This window comes from Hydra vulgaris, chromosome 01 (genome assembly GCF_038396675.1).
Source record: "Hydra vulgaris chromosome 01, alternate assembly HydraT2T_AEP".
In the NCBI taxonomy this organism is placed as follows: domain Eukaryota; kingdom Metazoa; phylum Cnidaria; class Hydrozoa; order Anthoathecata; family Hydridae; genus Hydra; species Hydra vulgaris.
This window is the reverse complement of record NC_088920.1, coordinates 69050001-69063309: the sequence shown is the minus strand read 5'-3', so window position 1 is coordinate 69063309 and position 13309 is coordinate 69050001. Positions and strand designations below refer to the sequence as shown.

The window sequence follows — 13309 nt, the reverse complement described above, 5'->3', positions numbered from 1 at the left end:
TTTTGCTATGTGATGAGCAGTTTTTGATATATTTTAGTTGCCCAGCTTGCCCCTATGCTCAACTAGCCCTGCTCTACTCTAATTAAGTTTTACACGTTATATAGTTTATGTAAAAAAAACAACGAATAACTTTTAAATGTAAGTAAATTATATACTTTTATATGAGTTATGTAAAGTAATTTACGCTAAAAAGTAATTCGCGTTTTTACATCAAAATAAGTAAAAGTAACTAACTTTAATTGTATTTCGATTAAAAAATTTATGTAATTTATTAGAGGGCAGAATTAGTATAGTAGGATTATGTAGTTTAATAAAGGGTTTATCGACCAATTTTAAAAACACTTTTCCTATGTTGAAAAACAAACATTTTTGCTATATTGGGGGAGGGGAGGTGGGTATTGAACCAAATTAAATTTCTAGTTCTATTTTGCTTTTTTGTATTCTTTTTTTCAGGGTCAAATCTTAGTTCAAAATTTTCAAAATCGATTTTTTTAAGGGCATCTTCAAATATTCGTTTAGAGGAATTGAATTCATTTTCGTTAGAGGAGTTTTGGTTTAGCCTGTTATTAATTGAAATCGGGATTTGCTTTAGAATTTGGGGTGGATGATTTGAGTTAATATTAATATACAATAATTCATCGTTTGGTTTTTTGAAAGACTTATATGAATTTTCAGAGAGGTTAAATGTGACATTAAGAAAGTTCACAATTTTTAAATTTATGTTTATTTCGATTTGAGAGTTAATATTTTTAAAATTTTTTTATATCTTTTCTAATTTTATGGAGCTGTGGACCAGATTTTTTACGCATTATTATTAAACCATCGTCTCGATACAGGCCTAAATCATTTATTTCAATTATTTTACTTAATAAATCTAAAATGTATAGTACAACAAATTCATAAACCTCTGCTCCGTCATAACTGCCCATTGTTACATCAAAGCAGTCATATATGTTTTTCTTTTTCCAAATTTCCTTATTAAAATAAAGTAAGGTTTTTTTATGTTTTATTATACGGATTGTTTCTTCAGGAATAACTGTGTGGCATCTTGCAAACTCAATTGTTTTATCTAAAATATCTGAGGTTATTGAAGGGTAAAAATCATTAATATCAAATTGAATAAATGTACAGTCATTTTTATTTTCGATAATGGAGAACCAATTTATAACATCAGAGGTATTTTTCCATTGTTGCAAATTCAACTTGTTTCTAAGAATATTATTAACTTTAAGGAAACTTGGAAAGAGAAAAATATACATGCCCGCTTTGATGTAACAATGGGCAGTTATTTTATTTGCTTGAAAAGATATTGCTTAAACTTTACCGAACTGCTCAACCTTCCCCAACGGGGTGAGTTGAGCATTGTGGGGGTAATTTGAGCAATCAACGACTAAATGAATATACATTAAATGGAACTTGAATAAATTATTAATAAAATTATCGCTAACATAGACGTGTCAATAACTCATAAACTTTTTATTTTATACACTTTAATGACGTAAGAAAAAGAAAACAATAAAGAAAAGCCACATTAAATAAAAAAATATTATTACAACAATCTTGATCTTTGAAGCCCCGATTTAAAAATTACTAGTTTTGAATATATATATATATATATATATATATATATATATATATATATATATATATATATATATATATATATATATATATATAAATATATATATGTATGCATATATATATATGCATATTATATGCATGCATATATATATATATATATATATATATATATATATATATATATATATATATATATATATATATATATATATATATATATATGTAAATTATGTTAGTGTATTTTACAAATAGAGTGCTCAATGTTCTTAAAGAACAGAGCAATAATTAATTAGTAAAAAACACTTATCTAACTTTTATCTTCGACTTGAAGTTTTCAGCAATCCAGCAATGGTGAAACTTTAAGTCGAAGATAAAAGTTAGATAAGTGTTTTTTACTAATTATATATATATTATATATATATATATATATATATATATATATATATATATATATATATATATATATATATATATATATATATATATATATATATATATATATATATATATATATATATATATATATATATATATATATATATATATATATATATATATATATATATATGTAATGCACCACAAATTTCTTTCACATCAAATTTATTTCTTTTCTTATTTTTTTTTTTTTGATAGATTTGTATTTGATAAAATCCTTTTTGTACTTGATAAAATTTTTTAAATTAATTCGATAAAATCTTTTTTAAATTCGATTAGATCTTTTGTATTCTATTAAACTGAGGTTTTATTTTTTTTTTTCAAAGCTGCTCAACTTGCCCCTTCTAGACAAAGTGACACATTACACATTAACTAGATTTTAGGAAGAATAGTAAGACTTAATGAAAATGGCGTTATAATCGATATTCCGTTAAATTGGTGAAATATCAACACTTAAGCCGTCGCTTAAGTGTTGATATTTCACCAATTTAACGCGTTCTTTTTTTCCGTAAACGGTGGCTCCCATTTTTGGTAAAAGTAACTTTGAAACTACGCGAAAATATAATCATAAACATTAGACAAAGAATATAATCATAAACAAATGACAGCAAAATGGATAAAATTGATGTAAGTGATAAGCTTATATCAAATTTATTACATTAAAAATAAAATAAAATTTTCATAAAAAAACTAAGTACATAGAAAATGATTATGTTATAACATCTTCTCGTTTCTAAACGTTAAGAAAGTAATTTAAAAATATATATATATATTATTATATAAAACACACACACAGATATATATACATATACAAATATATATATATATATATATATACATATATATATATATATATATATATATATATATATATATATATATATATATGTATACGTATATACATATATTTTGATTCATATGTATGTATACATACTGTATGTCATACATATGTAATATATGTATGTATGTATACTATGATATGTAGATATGTATACATATCATAATGATATGAATGTAATAGATATTATTATATAATACTTGCATATCATTGTATATATACATAATGTATGTATACATATGTTCCATATGATATGTATGTACATACATAGATATCATATGTAACATATGAATACATACATTATGTATGTATACAATGATATATATTTATTACATATGTATTATATATAATAATATGTATGTATGTATGTATGTATGTATGTATGTATGTATGTATGTATGTATGTATGTATGTATGTATGTATGTATGTATGCATGTATGTATATTATTAGTATTTACACACATTCTTACATATATATTAGGTACGTGACATGAAATTTTCAAATTGATCAAACACTAGATTGTTATATATCATTGGAAAGGTCTTCAATTCAATTATTCTCCATTAAAGTATTTTAATGGTGAAAAAATTATCAAAATTGAACAATTCTACAAAAAGTTATGGCATTTTAGGTATCGAATTTTTGATATATGGATTTCTTGACAAAACTGTGATAAAATGTTAAGTTTTTTTCAACTTGAAATGTCATAACTTGGTCAATTCTTATTTAAATACTTACAACTTGGTATTAAAAAAAAGTTCTAACAAAGGGCAATATGTAAATACAAAGTTTTTGATGTGTGCTAGAGGGGCGTCTACAAAACCCTTTAAAATGTTGAAAAACAAAGATTTTTAAAAAGTTAACATTCATATTTAAGTAAAATTTTTAATTTTTATTTGTATTTTTTTAACATATTCTAACATGGTATCATCAAATATGATTTGGATACTTTAGGATGATAGACTAGAAGTCCTTTTGGTTTCAGATCCACCCTCTATATAGGGATGGCAAAATCCCAGAACTTTGTTATGCCCGTATAGTAATAAGGTGTCTTAGTATGCTTTTTTTTCAATGAAATTTGTCAGGCAGTAAGAAAAAAGGTTTTTAAAGTTAGAGAATACATCAGAAAAAATAAGCATCATTCCTTTGATATATAATTGATATAAAAAAACAAGCAAATATTTACCTAATTGGAGTATAATATTAAGGTGTCTGAGTATGCTTTTTTTTCAATGAAATTTGGCAGGTAGTAAGAAAAAAGGTTTTTAAAGGTGAAAGTATATATTAGAAAAATGACTTAGCACTCCTTCGATATATACTTGATGTCCAAAAAAACAAGCAAAATTTAATTAACAATCAAATTCATAATAAATAAAATATTACATCAAATAAATCCATTCAGAACTAAAGTTCCATAATTCTAATATTCAAAAAAAGTCTATGCTGATAAATATTTCTAAAAAATAACACATCAAAACAAGTTCATACCATGCAACTTTTCAACAAACTTGAAAAAGTTCATACCATGCAACTTTTCAACAAACTTGAAAAAGCGTGTCACAAAATTTGGTCGAAAAAAACGGTTCCAAAAAATCCGGATTTGCGCGTACCTTTATATATGTATGTACATGTATATATACATGAAAAATAAGATTATTGCATGAAATTTGAAATTTGTTGATGAATATAAATTTAGATAAAAATAGTAAAGTAAATATTTTATAACTCGTTGCTTCCACGTTAAGGGCCGGGTGGGCCAAAAAATGAGGGTTTTTTTGTTCCCAAGCTCCAATCACCCCAATTCTTTGCAAAACATTCTTTTTTGATATAAGCATAAACATACAAAAGTTTGGAGTTTGCACAGTGCCTGTAAGTGTCAAAACTCAAACATCTAAAAATCCATTTTTTTTTTTTTTTTTTTAAACAAGTTGTTTCTCCATTGACAGGATTATCAGCTTCCTAATGATCCTGTCAATAGAGAAACAACTTGTTGAAGAAAAAAAAAGATAGGTACGTGTTTTTATTAGTTTATTACTGCTCTGTTCTTTAAGAACATTGAACACTCTATTTGTAAAATATAATAACATAATTTATATATATATATATATATATATATATATATTGATCCCTGCCCTTTTATATATATATATATATATATATATATATATTGAACCCAAACCCTTTGATGTGTTATCATTACCTTGCAAGTTGTCCTTAAATCAGTCAATGTATGTACTGAAGCCCTTGCCTATCCTTAAAGCAGTGTGATATCATAGCGTTAGCCAAAGTATGCAATATATCTTTTTAGTACTGTTGGTCCGATATGGGACTTTTTTTTTCACTTTTTTTATGACATTTTTTTCATTATTAAATATCCTATTCAGAAATATTTACTTATTTAAGTTATAAATAATTTAAGATGATTGACAATTTCTACAAAAAATTTAATTAAATTATTTATTTTTTTTGATTTATGTATGCTTTCTCAGTTGCTCTAAAATAAGGTGAATAGATGGCCAACAATTAGCCTAATAATTGCATTTTTAGGCTGTGGCATCACACCAATAACTATTAAAAATAAAATATAATTTCGCAAAGAAAATGAAAAATGATAATCATATCTAGTCGTGAAATAACTTTGCCATCGTCATAACTAAAAAAAGCCCTACTAAAAAAAAAAAAAAATCTACTCAATAATCAGAAATTTATTTGTTGTATATATATATATATATATATATATATATATATATATATATATATATATATATATATATATATATATATATATATATATATATATATATATATATATAAACACACACATGATATTACTGTTTTTGTTTTTATAAAGTTTAATGTTAATTCTTATATTTTTTTAAAAATTATCAAGTTCCCTTTTACTTTTCCCATGTAACGTAACAACTTTTTTGCAAAAGTTTTATCGATTCATACAACATCTAAGATAATTAGCTAATATTTTGTTGCGTGTTCTTTATTATTTTTAACATCGACTAATCTTTTGGGCATGCTGTTAACCAATTTATTGCATGTTAATGGAGAAATAGAGTTCCATGATACTTGTACAGCCTCCCACAGATCCTTTTTATTCATAGGCTTTTCCTCGTCTTTTACAATTTTCCATAAATTTTCAATTGGATTTAAATCTGGCGATTGTGCGATTCTACGATTGGATTTAAATCTGGCCACTCCAATTGTTTTATGCCATTATATTGGAACCATCACTTAGTGATAGAAGCTGCATGCTTTGAATCATTATCATTATTGAGTATTGGCATGTTGTCATCAACATAAGGAAGCATTATTTCTTGAAGTATTTTAGTATAAATATCAGCTGTCGTGTATGCTTAAAAAAAAAAGGACCAATACCAAATGATGAGAAACATTCTCACACCATAATAGTTACACCACCAAACTTTACTATTTTTTTAGTGTAATGTAGGTCAAATTCTTTATTTGGTGGTCTGCAGAATATTTACGGAAAACCTGTTTTCTAGCTTTTATGTCTTTTTTTCAATAACACACTTCTAAGTGATATTGAAAATAAATTTGCTTTAACTAAACGCCATCTAATTAAACGCGTTTAAATATAAATGTTACATTCAACTCTAAAATGTTTTTAATGATGTTGCTGGAGATAAACGGATCCTTTTTAGCTTCAAGAATAATTGATTATTCTTTTGCAACCCCTAGATTCAACACACTTTAGTGTTTTAAGAGCATTTTGATCCAACAGAACACTTAGTTATTCTTGAAAGTTATTCTGTTTTTAATTTGTTGAATTACTAATAGCTCAGCTGAGGTGCAATGAGACTTTCTAGCCATAATATCCTATTTTAAAACTGTTTTTTGAGTTATTTTGCTAATAAACACAATAACATTACAATCTAACTATTGAAAATAATTACTGGTTTAAAATCCAAAGGTAATACCTTCAACTTCAACAGTATTTTTTACTTTATTTGTAAATAATTAACTGAAATATTAGTAATATAATGTATTAGTACACTGTAAATATTTAACTGAACATACATAGAACACTTTTTAATAAAATATACAGTATAATTTTACTTAGTGGCATTGGAATGTTATAGCAGTTTGATACGTTGGCTAAACCAAACGTATTAAACTGCCAGAGTTCGGGATTTGAGGGGGAGGGGTATATGTAATCGTCTTTGACTAAATATGAAGAAGGCTGGCAATTCTTTTCCTACGCCTGTGGTATTACCTGATAACCAAAATCAAGACATACACTGAAAAAGTGATGATTGAAATTTAAAAAAAAAGAAAATTTCTTTTTTTTACCAGTACATTTTAAGCCATTTTTAAACAAAGTTACATGGAAAAGTAAAAGCTTGAGAAAGAGCTTTTACTTTTCCCATTTAACTAAAAAAAATTTTTTTATTAACATTGAACTTTAAAAAAAAAAAAAAGTGAATCAGTTATCATCAATAAGTGTGAATAATATGTATTTCTCTCTCCCCCCCCCTCTCTCTCTCTCTCTCTCTCTCTCTCTCTCTCTCTCTCTCTCTCTCTCTCTCTCTCTCTCTCTCTCTCTCTCTCTCTCTCTCTCTCTATATATATATATATATATATATATATATATATATATATATATATATATATATATATATATATATATATATATATATAAATATATACATACATATATATTTACATTTCATGATTGTAAATAGAAGGGAAAGAGACATACAATATAAAGCTAAATTATTTTGCATATGTTATAGTTTGTTTAAATTTTTTTGAGAAGTTTCAGATAGACTGTTGTAGTAATAAAGTTGAGAGTTTATAATGCCACAGGCAAATACTTTTCCAGCATCTTTGGTAAGATATGGACGAATATAGTGAAGCGTTTAGTAAATGTTTTGTAATTAAACAAAAAATTTTATGTGCTGGTCCATAGAGAATGTTATATATAATACATAATATATATACATAATATGTAAATATACATATATATATATATATATATATATATATATATATATATATATATATATATATATATATATATATATATATATTATATATAACATATGTATTATATATAAAATATTTTTATTACATTTTCTTGCGCTTTAGATCTAAAATAATGAGATGAAGAAAAAATGAAGAATAATGAGAAAGACTTATTGCTGCTTTAACCTTAACCCTCAGTCTAGGGAAAAATAAAATCCTTAAAACAGCCTTTAATAACCATGTACTTCATAAAACCATGTACTTCATAAAATTATATTTGAATTATATTTATTGTTAATTACTTCAACCTGTTTGTGGGCCAAATTTTTAAGAACCCAAACCGGTATACTATTTTAAAATTAGTCTGTATACATCACTGATATATGTTATTTTTCAATATATGAGTAAATGCTATTTTATCACAAACCTTCATTGCCCAGGTTTCACTGCCAACTATCAGAATACTCTAAACAGATGTATAGCTTTGCCTCAATCTTTATTGATGAACCTTTTTTTTAATCGTTTATTTGAATATACTATTATAATTTACGAGCGTTTATAACTCGTTAGTGTAAATATGTCATAAACTATTTTGTAGATAATTGTCCCTTGGGAGTTTTGTTGATTACGATAAGTTGTAAAATAACATGTATCAAACAGAGTTCTTAAACGTAAATGCAGTTGTATTTTTTACACTGCTGATATTAGAAGTGCAGATAATAATGGTATATCCTCTTAAGCTTACTACTTCTTATGTTCAGCTGACCCATTTGTAATAAAATTTACCAGTATTTACCACAAAAAAAAATTATTTAATCAAAACAAACGATATTAATTAAACCTTTTATACCACTACATCCTTTATGAAACTAGTGTTTACAAACTGTACAAACAATAGTTTGCTCCAACTTCTTTCCTACACTTGGCCACTTTCTGGTATTTTGATTGCTCATAAAAGCATAAAATCACTCTCACTCTCCATCTTTTGTTTTAATTACTGTTGTGATATTTTCATACATAGCTACAATAACAGATGCACATTTAACACCTAAATATCTCAATACCTACTACACCACCTATCTAGATGTAGTGATGATGATTCTAAAGGTTTTTCTTCAAATCAAAATCCCAAAGATTCATCTATCAGATTGTTATCTTTTTTTTTAATTTGACTTACAATAAAAATTGCATCTGTTTTTCTCTTACCTGTCCAAAAATCAAATTACATATCATCAATAAATACAATGCTTTTATTTTGTTTTCAACAATTCTTTCTTATATTCTAATTACCTGATGAAGCAGTTTTATTCCTGGATATGAACTATTATGTAGTTGGTCTCGACCTCCTTTTTAAATCATTACCATCCAACTTTCCTGCCCTTTTTGAATAGCGTATTTAGTTTCACTATATGTTATCAGCTATACCGGTTCAATAAATTTATATACTGCAAACAAATAAAGTTTCTCCTTTATCCCCTCTAAACACTTTATTTAGCAATTTTAAAAACAAACAATCCAACTAGTACATATAGTACAAAGTTAGTTATTCCAGACAATTTTTTTAAAATTCCAATAAGGATATATAATGTATATCATTTTATAGAGCTTGACTTGACTTAAAAAATGAGGGGTCATTCGCCCTTTGAAGTTAAGCAGATCCAAAGTTATTGAATTTTTTGTAGTGCAAAAATTGATGATTTTTTGATGTAAGGTATTGGGCTTAATTATGGAAAATTTGCTGTGTTTTGGCACCGAAAAAGAAAGCATTTTTGGATCATATTGACTTTTGAATAACTTTTGAACCATTAGCACATTTGACTTGAAATTTTTTGTATCAATCCACCAACTATAAGGAAATAAAATACCAAAATATTTTTATTTAATTTTGTCAGAATTGTCCAGATTCGTCTATTTTACAGACTGTGGGTTTTAACTTATTTACTTAGTTTTGGTGTCATATTGACTTTAGAATAACTTTTGAACCATTATTACATTTGAATTTAAATTTTCCATGTGATCCAAACAAATATAAGAAAATAAAATACCCCAAAATATTTTTGTTTATATGACGAGATTTACCAGAATCATCTATTTTACAGACTAACTGTTTTCATTTATTTACTTGGTTTCTAAAAATAAAATTTGGGGTTATATTACAATTAAACCATACAAATATGCAAAAAGGAATCATGGAATCCAAATAATACATCATTTTGAAATTCTTGTATAATTTACAGACCGGTCAGTAAATACTGCAAAAAGGCTACACAAACCAATTGGGCATACTGACTTTAAATATATTTGATATTTTTGAACTGTTGTTAAATTTGACTCAACATTTTTCATAATGATCCTTTTTTTTTCAATCTGACAAGATTAACCAGAATCATCTATTTTACAGACTGATGGTTTTCACAGGTTCACTTAGTTATGGAAAATAAAATTTTGGGTTATATTATAATTATACCATGCAAATATGCATAAAGGAATCATGGAATCCAAATAATATACCATTTTGAAATTATTGTAGAATTTACAGACCAACATCAGAAAAAGCATCATTAAAAGACAAAACAGAGCTTAAAAAATCTTTTGTTAATTCACACGAGTTTTTGTTTTTTTAAACATCTTTATTTTAACAAGACAACCACTGCAGGCAACCACTTTTAAAGTTGGAATTACTAATTGTCAGTAAATTACTGCAAAAGGGCATTGAAATCTGTTAAAATTATTCAGAATGACCTATTTAACAGACAGAAAATTCTTCAATAAAGTTAAAATTTAATTTTTAATGAAAATAACTTACAACCAATTAACTTTCTGAAATTTGGAATCTACAACTGCTACAGGCAGGTATTACAGCAGAAATTATATCTAAAAATGTAAAAATATTATTAGAAACACAGGTGCACAATAATGTGTTAAAAAATATTTTGTTAATTCATTTTAAAAATATATAAATTAAAAACATTTAAAACTAAATGAGTAAAAAATAAGAAACTTACTCTTTAAGATTGTTTATGTGAACTTATGAAAACGCCTGAGATAAAAAAAATGAAATTAACATAAAAAATGTTTTTATTCTAAAATTTATTTCTTGGCTTTTAGTGAATGTTTAGAAGTAGCAAGTTTCAGTAACGAAACAAACTAATAATCATTTTTAACAATAGACGCCATCGAGAAGGTAAGCCAAGTTGTCTATCAACACAAAACATCACAACAATAACATCACAATCACAAAATACACAGACCCTGTGGCACTAAACGCTCCTAATTCACACAGTTGCCACTTAGTAATGGGTTAACTTTTAGCCAAAATTAATGATTATCCTGAAAAGATAAAAGTGGTTAGGCAAATTTTACTGTTCTGGATATCAAAGACTTTCGATAAAGTCTGGCATGATAGACTTACCCATCTTTTTGCAATCTTTTAAGTCATCTATTAATTGTTATCTAGCTATATAAACTTCGTCTTGGCTCTTCCAGTAATTCTAACTTTAAAAGTGGTTGCCTGCAGTGGTTGTCTTGTTAAAATAAAGATGTTTAAAAAAAAAAAAACTCGTGTGAATTAACAAAAGATTTTTTAAGCTCTGTTTTGTCTTTTAATGATGCTTTTTCTGATGTTGTTGGTTTGTTACCTTCTGATGCTTGCTCTACCCCTACTTCTATCTACAATAGTGAATTTGTTCCAAATCAAATTACTGTTTTTGTACCTTCTGATTTAAACTTGCAAAGTGCTAATGATGACTTTTCATGCTCTGTTACCCCAAATTCTATTGTATAGATCCCTTTAGGAAATGATTCTAAATACTTTTTTGAAGAAGGTAGATATATCTAATCGTCTAATTATAAGCAAGGTTTTTGAGTCTTTAATTAACAAACACTTAACCTCTCCTCTTGAAAATTATAACTTTCTTTCTAATCATCACTATGGATTTCGATCTTCTCACTCTACAGCTGATACCACCATTTGTTCCTGTCTTGATAAGAACTCAACACTCTCTGATTGCTTGGAGGGAGCATTTAACATAGCCTCTCTAACCTAAGCTTTTGATAAAAGGCTTTTATCAAAATTTTTTGTAGTTCAGTTCTGATAACAGATTTAACATTATTAACAGAAACATTTTTACTTAAAAGACATAATATACAGAGCGAATTTTATCATTATATCTGCCTCCTTCAAAAACATCAATTACATTTTTTTTCAAAAAAGTTTTGAAAAAAATCTTATCTTTTTTTCAAAAAAGTTTTGAAAAAAATCTTATCTTCAGATCTTCTGAATGATTTTCAAAGTATTTTCAAAGTATTTAAACTCTCCTTTAAGATTGAATCATTTGTTTCATCAGATGTTTTCAAAACAGGGTTTTCAATTTTTTTCTTTAAATACCATGCTTTTTGTCGATCTAGTTGTGAACGCTTTCTAGCCAAATCAATTTGTTTTTCCAATCTAAAATTTTTTTGCAACAATAGGTTAATTCTGCAATCCTTTCTAACTTCTCTTTTGTTTGACAAAATTGCTTGATATTTTCTTTTATATTCATTACATTTTCTATTAATTTGTCTATTTTGTAATTTAAGATGATTAATTCTCCGTTCGTATTTTTTTTATTTGATTGGTCAAATCACCAATAAATATGAAAAGTTTCATAAAAATTAGATTTGTTTAAGTTCTAAGGAATCCTTACCTTCAAAAGCCTAGTTTTGAAAAAACGTTACCGCGGCGAGTTTTTTTATGAAAAGCTTTTCATTTTTTTTTTTTTTCTTGGCTTCCTAGTTCAACTAAATTGTAAGCTTCATTAAAGATACAGATTACGGTTAAGTTAAATTCGAACGTTCGAACATTATATGCGCAAATAACAACAAAATCGTTAAGTTAAAATATGACTTGAATTATGTGCATAGATTATCCAAGTCTTATTTTAAAGTTGCGGAAAATTGTTTAGGTAAAATATCCGGAATAAATTTTCCCTTTTCTTTCTCTTAATTTTACTTTTAACTGAGTAGTTTCTAATTCTTTTCAAACTGTTCTTTATTTTTTTAAGAGTGATGAGTGAAGCTTAAAAAATAAATATTCACAAAAATTATGCCTCAACTTGTATGTTAAGATAACTTATTAATATAACTTGTCAACTCAATTGCTTTTACTCAATAATTTTGAAGTAATTGTTACGCTTTACGTGAATACAAATTTGAGCAAAATCGAAAAATGTATTCACATAAAGGTGAGCAATTAGTCTAAAAGCGCTGAGTAAAAAGAGTTGATTTTTTTATTCACCTAGCATGAGCTGAAAAGATTATAAACAGATGTTGAAACCATATAAAAACAGTTGTAAAAAGTATATTTAAACTTGTGTTTCCTTTTTTTTTAAACAAATTTATTTACATGATATGTAATTAAATGTGTAACAAAAGTATATATATACATATAATAAAAACCCTTCACAAAACAAATTTT

General features: G+C 25.8%; 1 long non-coding RNA gene across 1 annotated transcript; it reads right to left on the bottom strand.

Annotated features, from left to right (window-relative positions):
• Nucleotides 1-5218: 5218 nt before the first annotated feature.
• Nucleotides 5219-12652, bottom strand: LOC136075558 (uncharacterized). Its single transcript, XR_010636015.1, has 4 exons — nucleotides 12540-12652; nucleotides 10860-10894; nucleotides 10661-10728; nucleotides 5219-5524 (listed from the first exon to the last, which is right to left on the bottom strand). It is a non-coding gene; the product is annotated as an uncharacterized LOC136075558 (long non-coding RNA).
• Between the last annotated feature and the right edge of the window lie 657 nt (nucleotides 12653-13309).